This window comes from Harpia harpyja, chromosome 8, assembly GCF_026419915.1.
Source record: "Harpia harpyja isolate bHarHar1 chromosome 8, bHarHar1 primary haplotype, whole genome shotgun sequence".
Classification (NCBI taxonomy): Eukaryota; Metazoa; Chordata; class Aves; order Accipitriformes; family Accipitridae; genus Harpia; species Harpia harpyja.
Window position 1 is genome coordinate 29483966 of NC_068947.1, and position 15495 is coordinate 29499460.

At 37.4% G+C, this 15495-nt stretch overlaps 1 long non-coding RNA gene across 3 annotated transcripts in view; it reads right to left on the reverse strand.

The window, feature by feature from the left end:
* The window catches only part of LOC128145097 (uncharacterized), a 245604-nt gene that overhangs the window by 187988 nt on the left and 42121 nt on the right, over positions 1–15495 (reverse strand). For all 3 annotated transcript variants that reach the window (XR_008236346.1, XR_008236344.1, XR_008236345.1), the window contains one exon: positions 4441–4559. This is a non-coding gene — a long non-coding RNA (uncharacterized LOC128145097). The remainder of the gene's footprint in view (positions 1–4440; positions 4560–15495) is intronic.

The following is a 15495-nucleotide window of genomic DNA, read 5'->3' on the forward strand; positions in this document are numbered from 1 at the left end:
TAAAGTATTTTCAAATTCATTCATTAAATTATCTCAAAATTATCAGCTGAAATCAATATATGTTTACAGTGAACAGTGACAGATCTGGAATACAAGGATAAGGATGAACAGCAAATGCCCAGAGCTGGTCTTCCAGAGTATGGAAGAGAAGTGCAGGGTAGTTGAGTGGTTATCACCTGGGAGAGCTGATATAACAAGAGGTTAGGAGATTACTGGGAAAGTAGGTCCTGCAACACCTGATAGTCAGCAAGTAGGCAGATGTCATATTTTCTACATATAACTCCTATTCAGATGAGTATGGTGGGTGCTCAACTCACAAGAGGTGACTGGCTGCAGCAAAACGTTAGAGAATCCTGGTTTTCACATGTAGAGGAATACTACAGTTTCTGACATAATAAACCTAACATAGGAGACAGCAAACCCTGGAGAAGAGACTGTAGGCTTATCCCCTCCAGATGCCGCTCTATGGCCAACTTCTGGTTTGCCTCCAGATGTCTCCTGGGTCAGCAGGCACCACAGCGGCCACTACCAATTGAAGGGATTGATTCCTGCTCCCTTGCTGCAGCTTCGCTGGCGGTGAGAAAATCCTGCCAAGCTACAGGGATGCTTATCAGTATGGCTAAATGCATGATCCTGGGAAGCTTTATATCACAGGGCTCTTTAAGGTTACTGACAGGGATCAACTTTGCAATTCATCTTTGGGGACATCTTCAGGAATCTCTTCTCATGAAATATCTGAAGGAATTTCTGTGATAGCAGAAACTCTATAAACCTATGATTAAGGCAGTAGTGAGTGAAATTAGTGCACCTAATCAAAATTGGACTCAAAAGGTACAGTAGGAAAAAAGATTAGGTGATAAATCACTTTTTATTGCAAATTTTAAATAGGAAAGAAAGAAAGGAGGAAAAATTCAATAAAATGGTCGGGCTAGCTAAAAGCTCAAGCAAGCAGGAGTAATAGTCCAAGAAATTGTTGCATCCAAATTGCATAAGTCAAACAAGGGCATAAATCTGAGAAGTTAAAGTAAATAAATGTGAATAAAAGTACATAAGATTTTTAAATTAAATCAGAAAATCATGTGTTCAATTCTGAGGGGAACAGTGTGTGCCAGAATATTGAGTTATACATTGCTTTATTGAAGAGTAGGTCAAGATCTTATCTGCTCTATTATGAGGAATGTCAATAAAAGGCTGTGGGATGATAAAATGTTTAATTAAAAATGAACATTGTGCAACATATGAACTCTTTGTATTACACAGAAAAAGGAGTCAAATGTTTTATGTTCTCCAAGTTACAAATTGCACCGAATCATTTTCCCTTCATCAAACATTCTTATCACTATGAAATCTTGTATAAAAATAGATTTATTTATATTGGCTCCTTTACAAATTAGTTTAAGATTATCTACCTCCAGGGTACTTCAAATACTTTGAAAATCTGGGACAACTGTGATGAGAAGAACACTAAGGTCTTGTTTTCTTGATACTCTTCCAGTTGAATAAGGGGTATGTTTTGGCAAGTTAATTAACAAAGCAAAGGCTTAATACTGATTCAGTGAGTTGGTCAAAAAGTAACAGGACCTAGCAAGACTAAATACTTTGGTTTATTACGTATATAATACACAGGCATACAACATCACTGTCCTAAAGATCTCTAACAACTCAGTAGACAAGGTAACAAACTATGACACCAGGAAGAGTATGCAGAATTAAATGCAGCAATACCCATGATAGACAGACATAATATTTCCTCTCTGGTGAAAATTATCTTACGCCCTCACCCTCTTTGCAATGCTAACCATCTCAAACAAGAGGAAGTGCCAATGCAAGGGTACTTATCTATGAGGGTAATGTCTCAGCAAGGGATTTCAAGCTGGAAAGTATGGTTTATACATAGTTTTAAAGGGATGAAGCAAAATGCAGGCAGCATGAAATGGTTTTAATCAGCTGATAGGAAGCTGATAGGAAAGAAAAATTATGTACGAAATAAGAATTCTGATGCCCTTTAGTAGAAGGTTTTGTAAGTTATGGATGACCTGTGGGTGATACATGCTCCAAATGTAGGAGTGTGAAAGAGTCTATTACTAAAGCAAGAATAATACTTAAGAACAACTTTTCACCCATGGACAAAAATAAGCTTATCAAATCAAAATGGTTGGTAAAGGAAAATCCACAATATGCTCAAGGAAAGAGTTTGTGACTGTAGAAACTACTAATATTAAAGAGCTATTAAGTGATCTAGTCTTTCCTCTCAGAGTTAAGCCTTGTTTCTTGCAGTCCATTTTATAGCCTTCAACAAGCAGAATAGTTTTATATTGTATCTTACCTGTAGGATTGCCACCCCATCCTTTGGGAATTTATTCTGAAGTCCTTTCTCTCCTTTTATCAGAGAGTATATCCTGAGAGTCAGTCTATAATTACCCCTAACAATACTGTCATATTTAAGGATAGAAAAATATAGGTATAGAAATGTTTTTTTCTTTGAGCATAGGATCCCCCAAATCAAATACAAATAAACTTCAATAAAAGAGAATTATTACCTAAGAAGCAGATTTGATAGTAATATTAAAAACTAAGTCCTCAGAGAAGGTCTAGTTAGAGGGATGAATAGAACAAATCCTTCACCAGGAGCCAGCAGAGATTCCCAGGGTCATGGCCTAGCTGAAGTTAAGAGAAAAAATCCTACTGATTTCAGTGGGGTTGGGATATCATCCCCATATTTTATTCATAGTATATCATCACAAATGGAAACTACAAATGAAGCATCATGAGGCGAGAGGCGAGGTGCCCATAATTAGTAATGTTTTCTTCCACTGTAATAGCCAAGACCTCTCCCTGAACTCCAATGGAGGCAAATTAGTTCCACATGTCAGATACCAACTGTAATATCTTCCCTTACACTTGGTACACAATAAGGGGATGCAGTACAGCATAAAGCAATTAATATATTTCTTTTTATGAAATAATGCATGACAGAACAACTCAGAAAAGATGTCTCTCACTTGAAAGTGGTGAGTTGCTAGCCCATGAAGAGTAGAAGTAGGAAAAGCAATCAATGGAAAATAAGATAAATTAAGCCCCCCCCCCCCCCCTCGTCTGACATCTTCCTAGTGGTTGCCTTACTTGCTTCATTTCAACCCTTCTTTTCTTGCAGGTCTCCAGGTACCCCCACTTACAACATCACCTCTGAATCTGGGATTACAATCTGTCACAATCCAAACTGAAACAGGTCAGGTTGCATGGTTTTCTGCAATAGAAATCTAACATATAGGATAGGACTGCTAAGCATAGGCAACTAGTGCATTTTGCATACCCTATGGTATCCTGCCAAGGGCTCAGCTGCCATTCCAGATGGTTGTGGCTCTATTGCAGGTTTTGTGTCATATTTACCAGTCCCATGTTTAAGTAACAAACTCGCACCTCAATATGTCTTTTACCAGTGAGAAAATAATAAACTGGAACTAATGCCATTAGGCAGTATCTATTCATTGCACTGCACTTTGACCAGAGATGATGTGCATAAATAATATGCAAACGTTTCTCAAAATCACTCTCATTAAACCATTCTATTAAAAAATAACCTCAGCTATGGAGCGCTAATTAAGATATGCTATTTCTGACAACACATGCACAGGGACTACAGAGTATACTTGTAGTCACAGGTAACAGTCACAACATCCCAAGAATGCTTTGGAACAAAACTGTGAGACTAATGAAAGCTCATAGAACATTGTAGCCCAGTATAACACCTGCATGCATTAATAGCTCTGGTAGAAACCAATACAGAGGAAGCAACCAAAACCAACGACAAGTCAAGATGAAGTGAAACGTGGTTCCAGGACAATACTCTATTTTCACAACTGCCCCCCTCCATTGTCATACTTCTACAATTCCCCTATAGCACTTCTTCAGGGTTTGCTAATTAAAGGGTCCTCTCCAAGCAAACATCTCTTTCCCAGTTTCCCCAGTTCTAAGCTTTTCATATATATTCTTTTTTGCTTTCCTAGCTCCAATGTGCTTTAACCCATTTTTTGCAGCACTATGTTGAAGAAAGACCATGTGCACTTGATTATTCTGCTGCCTATTTCAATAGTCCTTAAGACTACAAGCAATGAATTTTGTCCATTGTAGAAATCATTGATATTATGGACTCTATTTTTTCTCACAACCAATGACAGGAATTAAAATATTTCCCAGTTTCTGTTGCTGATCATGAATGGTAGTTTTCGCTGCAATGCAATGGTGGCACCTTGAAAATACCTTCTGCTGATAACTTGAGAGGTACAACAAAGTAGTAGCAGCAATAGCTGTGAGATTGGTAACATTTCTCCAAAATTTAGAAGACTTAAAATACCTGTTTGACTTCATTTATATTAAATAGAAAAGTAATTATGAGGAACTTCATCAAGCTGTGCCCTTGTGAAAAAGAAAGAAACCTACCTTATTCTAAGAGACCTCTTCCATCTGCCAGTAGTACTCAGTGCTGCATGTGGCATCACCAGAATGGGGCATCACACAAGACAGAAGCTGACATCTACAGAAAATGTTACTTTCCAGGCCTGTAACATAAAGACAATGCACAGTTCTTTCAGAAACAATGACTCTGTAAAAACATTGCACTGTGTAATTCCAAGATTATTGTTGTTTAATTCATCCCTATCAAGTCTGATGTTTTATAAGGGAAAAGAAAAAAAAAAACTTCACCACTCCTCAACTTGGCAAACTCGACATCTAGAGTTCAAGCCATGTTTTATGGGTTATGCATCATCATCAGTAAACTTGATCCAGTTTATTAATATAATGAAGTGCCTTTCTTTGAAAAAACTGATTTTAACCATTTGGAAGTAAAGACACTGTTACTTTGGTGTATAAGTTCTCTTGTAACTGCCAAGTATCCAGTATACAACAGAATGTTGAATACCATGGTAACAGTTTCAAAATATGCAGTAACTGTAGTGTGAAGATAAGCATTGTAGAATTAGACATAAGTGAACTAAAGAGGTCTGTGTATGACAAATTGAAGGTCATATTATTGCAATTTCATTAATTTTTTTGATAATACATTAACCAAAGTGGAAACTGACTTCTGCTCCTAAATCCACATGGACTTGTATACAACCAATATGAACACACACAGGAAGGAGAAGTGGAGAAGGAGGAGTTGATTATTAAAGAACAAGCTGAGACTACAATGAATACAAGCCCCATTAAAAAAATATATAAAATTTATAAACATTATTTTCAGGCATTCTCTTTTCACAGTCATCAGCAGATTTTGAGCCAAATTCAAGATAGTGTGTAAACATGCATAACTTCAATAGAGTGGCAATCAAGTTTAGAAGAGACTGATTTAATCCTTTATTGTATAAAGTACCAATGACTTCATATATCCCTTACCCTCTTTGTTTGGAGTAGCAGAACCTCACTAGCACTCTAACTAAAGGTATGCCGACAACAGTTAAAGTATATCATTTTCGGGCAAATAGAAAATGTCTTGCAACAAAGTGTCTTTCCGAGTTTGAAGTTCTTTTAGTGACTGAAGACAGAAAATAAATATTTTCAATATTTTGTTCTAAGAAGTCTGTAAACCAAGTGCCTACCTGCAGAATGCAAATAAAATATTTTCCTTATAATTGATGTATCCAATAATTAAGTAATTATTTCTCCAAGGCAATTTTTTTTTTTTTGATTGAAAGTAATACATATTTTAGGTACACAAAAATACAAGGCAATTGATCCCAGTATGGTACACATCCCTTTCATTAACCTCAAGTGTTGAATTATGTCTATGTGTTTATCATGTCTGGGTATCTACTTATATGGACATATATATATGAGATTACAAGACTAAACCTCAAGAGACCCATGGTTCAAAATGTCAGTCATGCACATACTGTAGATGAGTAGGTCCAAACAAGAAAACAAGCCTGTCATGCTTCTAATTGGTTTTCTTTATTAGCATGCACAGAAATCCCCATAGGCAAAGTCATGCATAGGTAAAATTATTGGGTTTCAACTACTTTTTGCATAACATTGTTAACCCTTGAAATGCAGATTTTAATTCAATCAGGCACTGGCATTGTTGCTTTTGTTATGTGGCTTATGGAATAAATTGAAATTTCAGTCCCTCAGTGGTAGCCATTCAATACAAAATTCAATAATTGTACCACAGTATGACATTCTCCTTCACTTCACATAGTTTCAACCTGGTGAGAAAAGGGTATATAACTATGTACCATAAAGAAAAAAACCACATAATGAATATCTCTTCAACTACTTTTCATAACACGATGTCCCTATTCACTTTCACAGTGATTGTCAATCTTAGTAACAGGCATAGGAGAATAACTAGAAACATGTACTACTGCCCTAAAAAAAATCAGATCTTTCGGGGGATAAACATTTACCCAGAATGCTTGATACAAATTCATCTGTGTCAAGGAACTCCGGTCAGATCCAATGCACTTTAAATATGCTGGAACAGGGTCCCACCAGCACTCTCTATTTCATAGCTGAACAAACTTGGCATTTAATATATAAATGATGAAGGCAAAATATCAAAGTCCATAGAATAAGAAAATATAAAGTATGTTCAAAGTTATAAAGTGTAAGTAAGTCTTTAATAAGGGACTATAGCACACCCATCTCAAATCAACGTCTTGTGTAGGGTCAGAAGTAGAGCTACAATGGAAATAAAATTTTTTGTTCCTAAAGCAAAACAAAACCAAACTCTGTGAGAGACAACAGAGCTCATGGGAGGGGAAAAAAATACCAAAGCAAAATCTTATGGTACTGAGACATCATATGCTAAATGTTACCACAGTTTTTCTCTTGGATAGGGAATGAGAATAACCTCTTATTTAAGGTAAGTGTAATAGGAACAAATTTACCATGAAATATCAATGTCCTGCTGCTTTCCACATTAAGGTAAAAAAGTAAAATATAAACAGTTAAATAAAATCTTTAAGCCCTGCCTAAGAATTCTATGGATCGAACAATTTTCTAAAGGAAAGATGCAGTAAGTTTCGGCTCACAGCCAAGCCCTGGCTTCAAACAAGCTAGAGACCCAGTCCTGTATTATTTATTCTCTTTCAGAAGTGAAACCTCAACACTACGCTCTCAGGGCTTCATCTTCTCAGCCAATCATCAGAGCAGCACCTGAGGAACTAGATGCTGGTCTTTTTCCAAAGCATGCAGAAAAGAAAGGATGATCTCAGGTCTGTCCAAAAAAATTTGGTACAAACAGGAAAAGTGGATATTCTGAAAAATACATTCTGTACAGTGCTGAATAGTCATCATTGGCTGGATAGACGTTATAGTGCTCTTCCCCTTTTCCAAGAATTGGTGTGAAAGACCCAACAAACGACTATGAAAAATGATAACATTCAAAACTACTTGAGCAAAGGTGACTGATTTTATGGCATTTACAACTAAGAATACTGTCACTTTGATTATTGTCTCAAAATACATAAAATGAAAGTACAAAATGCAGTCCTTCATGACGATTAATTATAAATATTTTGGCACTACAAAAATTCAACAGAGGAGAGCTTACTCAGAAAAGAAGGGGAAAAAAAAGTGTTAAAAGTAGAAATAAGCTTTTTCTTCATACACAGTCTGGAAGTTTTATGTGCTGTTAATGTGCCTTGGACTTTCAATACTCCATCACATTGCAGTGTGTTCCCATTCCAGCTTCAGAATGAGGTGACAGAAAATAACAACATTCAATTAGTCTGCTTGATCCTTGATCTCTGTCCACTTGGGGTGACACTTCTGAATATCAATTTGTTATGGAAAGCACCATCCTTCCTTTCTTATTTGGCCTCATTATTTGTTTATTTATTTATCTACTGGTATTACCTATGAACATTAAAAACATATTGCCTACAAGCGTGAGCCCTCAAATGTATGAACTCCATATTGCATCATTTTTCATATGAGGCAACCCAGCAGCTGAATTTGTCTGTTCCAGTTAGGAAATAACCCTCACAGAGAGGGGAAGGGCAGAAATGAAACATTGTGCCACTAATCAGAAATAATGTGTATTTCTACACTGCTATAAAAAGCTGATTTTGATTTGCATTAGTGCTATCTCACCTTATTCTAAGAGACTTGTACAGGTAAGTTGAACTTTAATGATCTGGATGAATCTGTGGGCTAATAAAAGCACAGCAGGCAAAACAGTTCCTACTCCACTAGTCTGAACATGGTTTTATGCTAGCTTTGTCCACATGCTAAATAAACACACAACATCTGAATTTGCTATTGACAAACTAAGAAAATATTTTATAAGCCATCTTTGGTTATTTCCAAAAGTAGCTATGCTGATAGTGTGAACATCTTAAACCAGTATCTCTTTGTTGGATAAAAGCAAATGTTCCTATCCTTGCTTTTGTGCCACCATTACAGCTTCCTTGATGTATCATTTTGCTAAAATACTCCTTCACAATTCAATGCCTTGACAGCAGATAATTTACAGTCTGGTGACAGGAACAAACAAGAACTGACAGCTTATGAAATACAGAAAGTGAACCAAGGTGTTGTCTTCTCCCTTCTCCTTTCAAATGGCAATAGACTAAGTCCTAACTTCTCTTTTTCATTTATTTTCCCATTGTCTTTTTTTTTTCTTTCCCAACAGTGAGAAACACTAGAAACCAGAACCTGAAATACTTCCTCTCTAATCCTGACATTTTTGTACTAAAAATGATTACAGTGCTCCAATACAATCTCCCAAATTACCTGGGTAGTGCCATTTTGGTGTTTCTGAAGACAACTCTGGCAATACAACTACGGGCTAACCCAAGAAGCAACTCACTAAGATTATAAAGACTTCTTTACTTATTTCACCAGTATTACTGCCTGAAATCCATTTTGGTTTCATCCAGAATGTGTTATATTGCTGAATTTGCTTAAGGATACCTGTACTTATTAAAACCGGCCACCTAAACTTTTGAGCTGACTTCCATTAGACACCAAGAAGCCTGCAGGCAAAGGCTTAATGAAATTATACCTATTATCTTCACTGAAATATCACTAATTGGAGCAGAAAGGGTGCAACACTAAGTGTCTGCAGTTAAAGTTGACATATAAAGTAGGACTGAATTCTCTTCTTCAGAGATGCATCCCAGAATTGGCATCCATGAAGATTAGACATCATTGACTTGAATTTATAACAATGCAACAAGCCCTGTGAGCTGGCATCAGCAGAGCGTGTGTTTCTGAGGAACAAGACATCACTGACTGGGGGTAGGGAGGTTCTTCGATTCCATGATCTACTTTGCTTTCAACATAAATTTTTCCTTATCTAGTTTCATGAAAGGCAGAAATTATGATAGTACGGCGATATGAACAAAGAGGACAAAGAGTATCCTGTTTGATTTTAAAGCATGGTCAGATTTTAGTGCAGCAAAAATTTAGGAATGTGAAAAAAATCACTATCTACAAAGTTTTAAAAAGTCTATAATCCAAATGCTGCAATTTAGCAGACTCGGATTGTGAAAATAGTGTTTTATGTGAATTAGTAGTTGCTCTGCTTTTACTTTTGTAAATTGAATCTTCAACTTTTTGTTCTTTATTTTTAAAATAAATACCAATTTCTTTCACTGACCAAGATCTAGATGGCTAAAGTACTATCCTTGATCTTCGAAGCCTCTGGAGTTGATTTGAAGAGATGCAGCTAGTCCCCAAATCTTTGAACATTTTTAGAATGGAGCTCACAAATCGAATTCTGAGGTTTTCAAACATGCAAAAATATTTCCTAGATGTGCTGATTTGCCCTGAGAAAGGTCACTTTTCTCATGTCATTCAATCAGAAGCAGAAGTGCTAGGATTCATTCCTAAAGGTGTTTGAGCTGGTGTAACAACTGGAAAATAATAAACAAACTGTATGTGCCATCATTTCTAAATTATACAGATTCTATACCTACCACAGTCTAATGAAACCAAAAAATTATTGACTCCCAGGACTGCGCCTGAACAGCGGGGTGGAGGCATGGGGGGGGGGGGGGTCCCTTCTCATAAAGGACTGATAACTAATGTTCTTAATCTGGTAAGGATATTAACTATCTAAATATATTTATTACCCCTTCAGACTTTGTATTTACTGTATTATACTTAAAAAATGGTTTATTGTTATAATTACTATGGTTTAAAAATTAGAACAATATCAAAGCCAGAGATGTTTCTTTTGGTGAACAGAAATTTTGCTGAACAAAAGCAAAAAAAGGCTGGAAAGCTCCTTCTGTAAACTTTGGGTCTATTTCAGTTTTGAAAACATGCTCAGCAATTGCCATTTGTTGACATTCAGTTTCATGACAGCAGATTATTGCAGAAAATAAAGTTTGAAAATGAATTTGAAATGAATTTTTCACCAGCCACAGTTCTGGTGCAGGGCATTTGTCACCCTAACACATGTGTACTAGAATTAATCTTCATACTGTATAAGGCTTCCCCAGTAGCTTCACACCAGAGCAGATCACAGAGAATTATCGGATTTATTATCCTTTTATTGATCTTCCTGAGGCATTTGGATGGATTGATTCTGATATGCTACTCCTTAGACATATTAGATAGATTGCTTAACAAATTTCAGAGCAGCTGACCGTGACCAGGTCAATATCTCACAGGAAGTTCTTCCTCACATATACACATCACTTGCCAGGAGCATGTCTGTCTTCTGATCTACAGCTGTCATCTTGTGATATACAAAACAGACTACAGAGGAAGTTAAAGTACCCTAATTTTATCTTTTGAATTTAGACTATATTTGTGGCTTAATAGTATGCTGCTTTGCATAACTACTTTGAAAGATCTCCATTATTCTACTGTTATCTAACTATCAAAAGGAAATGTGTCTTCAGAGATAAATCACTCATATTACCACTTTTTGCTTTTAAAAATGCCAACTTCTGACAAAATGGACAGCCTTCTGCGGCATGTTTTAGTTTGAACTGTGGAGCAGAACAAAAGGAAGGACATTTAGTAACTTTTTAAGAGGCTACATGATAGAATCTGGCAAGGGAACTTTTGGCTTACCACAGCAGATTCAAAGCCTGACACGACTGTTCCCTAACCATGCTAAATACATCTCATGCTTCTGAAGTGGAGAATACTGCCCTCCCTGCAGATCTCATCCTACTGCCCAGTAATAATGGCCTGCTCCTATTTTACCATTAGTCAGGAGCCTTTATACACTACAGAGACCAAGGCTGTGTCCAGCCTAGGACTATGCATTTCTAAACATGGAGTTTGACCCTCAACTCACCTCCCACCCAATCTCCCAGCACAAACATACTGAAATCTCAGGTGTCCTCCTGGCACAGCAGTTTGGGCTAACTCAGGCCTGTCACTTGGACTCACGCAAGGCCAAGCAAGCTGGAGCTGGGAGGCTGCTGTACTGCGAGTGGTAGCCGCTAGCTCAAACAATCCCAAGTCCAGGGATGGAAGAGATTGTATCAGCCTAGGGAAAAGGAGGAGGACAACTCCTCCTTTTCCTTTCTGTCCTTCAGCTCTGCCTGCCCTAAACTGAAGTGAAGGATGGATGGATGGGAGGGAGGAAAGGAGGGAGGCAGGGGCGGAAGAAGACAGTACAGAAGTCCTTGGCATGCTTTATCAGACCACTGTCTCAAGTTAGGCAATAGGGAATACTAAGGACGGGACTTAATCTCACTTCTCATATGTTTTATTCAGAACTGTAGGAGGGCACCTTTATCAAGGAGATAATGCCTGTAGAGAGAGACCTCTCTTTAGGTTAGATTTCAACAGTGTTTCCTTCCAGTTTACCTTTTTTTCTTTAAAAGTTATGCCAACCACGGAAGAGGAAAGGCAACACTGTTGGCTAGTTCCTCCAACCCTTTTTTTCTTATTTTAAATACAGAAATATAATTATTAGACCAGTTGCTCAGACAGTATGAAAGTTGAGCCATTTATTTTCTGTGCATGAAAGAATCAATACACACAAGTCCCTTTTCAAGGAAATGCCCTACCTGCCAGGCTACAGGTGATTTTGGCCACATCTTGGTACTGAGAACCTGATGCCTACGCTATGAACATTTCAATTATAGTTTCCTTCTGCAGTTTGAATGCCCAGCTGGAGAGCATCTGCCACATTAGCTTCATCTGAAATGAAACCGATTCATGTGCTCCAAGACACGACACACAATAAATAGAGATGATTTCTTCTGCAAGTCTGTTTCACATGCATCCATATGAACTGCTTCTGAAGTTAATGGAGACTGTATGTAGCCTAGAAGCAGTATGAACCAAGGAGTTGAGATGGGTGGCTGAAATTATTGATCAGATGATACTAAAAGAGAAGGTAACAAGTATACTCAGAGAAGTTTATTCACTGAAAACATTTCCTCCCCAAAATTTAGACTGATTAACTCAAAAATAAACTAAAGAGTAACTGGCTAATAAGTTAGTCTGAATATTTTTGAGAGCAATTCAAGGTAACAGCCCAAGGATAAATTTAGATATCTAGAGATAGACAGAGATGGCAAGTACTTTTTTTCTGTTGGCACTATGAATAGAAAAAAAAGTGCTTTCAGTAAAGAAAACAGTCTTCACACCACAATTTTTCCCAGTACAGAGGAGTTCTCTTATTTAAATTATGCAACTTACAAAAAGTAAAAGGTTATGAAATCTTTGAGAACTCATGGTCTTTTCCACAGAATTAGATGGACCCTAAAGATGAACAAGAAGAAAAATGAAACTGAATTTACTCATTATGTGGTATTTGAAAGTCCCTCTACAAAGTCTTCCATGAATTCAGTTTAACTGAGGATGTTTCATTTCTCCTTATCCAGATCCATACATTTCTCAAGGACTAGAAATTTAGAATCCACAATTCACTGCTTTCAGTAGTAAAGGAACAAGTAATCCAACCCACGCATGCTGGGATTTTCAAGGAAGCCTAAGGTAATAAAATGTTCAAATTACTTTTAAATTCAATGGGAGTCAGACTTCCAACTCCTTAAGACCTGTTGAAATTGATATCTGTAACTTCCAATATCCTGAAACCAAAGAAATTAAAATTTTGAAAAACCTTCTGTGAACTAGTAACTGTTGATTATTTAATGGCTGATTAAAATTTCTTACTACCTGCCTCCAGAATTTCACAGTAGGAACATTACACTCATATTTCTATATTTCATAAATGTCAATTCCATCTGACATTGTGTGTTACTCAACATGAAAGATATCTGGAAAATAATCCTACATAGCAGTAGGCTATGGCATAAAAGCTATCCACTGAATGCTACTAATAATGAGCTAGCAAAAAATTTAGCTAAACAAGTAAAAATACAAGCCTTTCATAAGAACATATTTTATAAAGTAGAACTTTATAAACTTTAAGAGCAGAAAATAAAGTTGGAGATTGCATCCCTGTTGTGTTCAAGCACAGCAAGAGGCATTCGGGATTCCAGTCCACCAGCTACTCCAGGATGGGTTCTCCTTTTCCCATGTGCTACACCCTTTATCCATGTGCTACACCAAAAGGCATGAGAAGCCATGCTTCTGTTGCAACAAAATGCAAAAGCAAAATTAAACAACACAAACCTATTTTATGAAACTAAATTATTGGCTTTCAGCCGGATCTAGGGGTTAGGATGTGACCTGCAATCACATGAGTAACTAGTCTAATACTTGAGAAATGAGTCCCTGCACTGTCCCACAGAACAAGTCCAATGTCAGCTCCTCTCCTGCTCAAGGCAGAGGTAGCCCATCCTTGACTCTTTATTACAGGGACAGCAAAAGGCAATTTTATCAACACTTCTGAGAAGCTTTTAGCCAGCTCTAATCCTTTTTTACAATTCATAAAATCTGAAGACTGCACTTTCTGGTTGGGAAGGTTTTGTGCTAATATGGGATCATGAAGGAAGGGATTTGGGGTGCACAGCCCTCACTGGGAAGTTGCATATGGTTCTTCTGTTGATACTTTCAAGAGTTAGGAACATCTACAATGTATGAGGCTTGGGGATTTCTCTGTATAAGCATTAGAACTGGAGAAAGAGAAACTTGTGTTTGGTCTAATAATGAACAAATATCTCATAGCAAAGAAATTCTAGTATTTCAGTGCAGAAATAAAGAACAGCATTACTTGTTTGCATGCCAGGTCAATTTTATTCCTGTTTTAAATATGGGGAAATGAGGGCACTGGGAAACTGCAACTTTCCATCAATAAAAGAGTAGCCGTTAACTAAATCCAAGATTCCTAACTAATGTGTATCCTGCCTATAACTGCCTTCATTGCCTTTGCTTTCTCTGCAGGGCGCATTGGTTTTGTCCTTCAAAAATCTGTCTTGCATATAAGAACTGAAACCCTGGTCAAACACGATACAAGCAGAAAAATGGAAAAGGTCTTAAGAGGCCACATATAATGTATCCAAGCATGAAATGGCCCAAGTTTATAGAGCAAAGTAAACATTTGACAGTATTTGTAATCAACATAGGGAGTCTTTTATCGCTTTGCAGAAATCTACGCCAAGAAAAAATTGCAGGTCTTTTATTTTTTAATGATGCAGCATGCTGTTAATTTGGGTATAATGCCAAAAAGCCCCATAGTAATATTCAGGAAGGAGCTGTCTAGAAACCCCTCAATGTCTTAGATAAAATTGAATCTGAATGGCTAAACCAATTTGAAGACAAATCAATTTAAAACTAATTTTATCCCCAACATGCAGTTTTTTAACAAACATCTTTCACTACAACAGAGATGCTAGCAACATCCTTAAACCCAACACGTTTATTCTGTTCCTGAAGTTGCATACAAACATGAACAATTTTCTGGTACTACTCAGACTACAGAGAAAACAAATGCCTGAATTCTTCCTCTTCTGTTGTCTTATTCCCATCATTAAAAACAAAGTCCACCTCACAGCTAGGCAAACACCTTGGAATTTCTCCTGCCCTGGTTTCTTGCCTATTCGTCAAAACCGTCCTCTCTCTCACCTGCAGTTTTAAGGTCACGCCAAGGTTCCACACACAGAGACTCTTCCCTTCTGGCATAAATAGGTCAAGACTGGTTTGAAATCTCACCAAAAAGATGTGTATTCTCTTGCATTTTGTATCGAGATGCTGCAGATATGGGGTGGGAAGGAAGAGGGAGACAGAGAGTTCTTGAAAGTGCCTGAAGGTAGCTGAGAGGCAGCCCACACGGCCGGGGCGCAGGGCAGCCCAGGAGGGAGACACAGAACAGATCTCACTCATCTTCTCCTTTCATGCAAAAGACGTTTTTTACTCTGTGTCCCAGAAGACCTGCTTCCTAGACAGTTTTACTCTTGTTCCTAGTACCCCAACAAGCGACCAACCACACCCTGGCATGCCCAGCACTATAATATTATGCTATAGGGAAATACTATTCCTCTGCTGGAAGGTTGCATAGCTCAAAATCTGAGCTTTGCCTTTAAAAAAGGCAGCTACGCTGCCCATCACTAAGCAAAATTGTTCAACACAGCCTGGCTCCTTAGGCATTAATTGTAATGGAAAACAGAA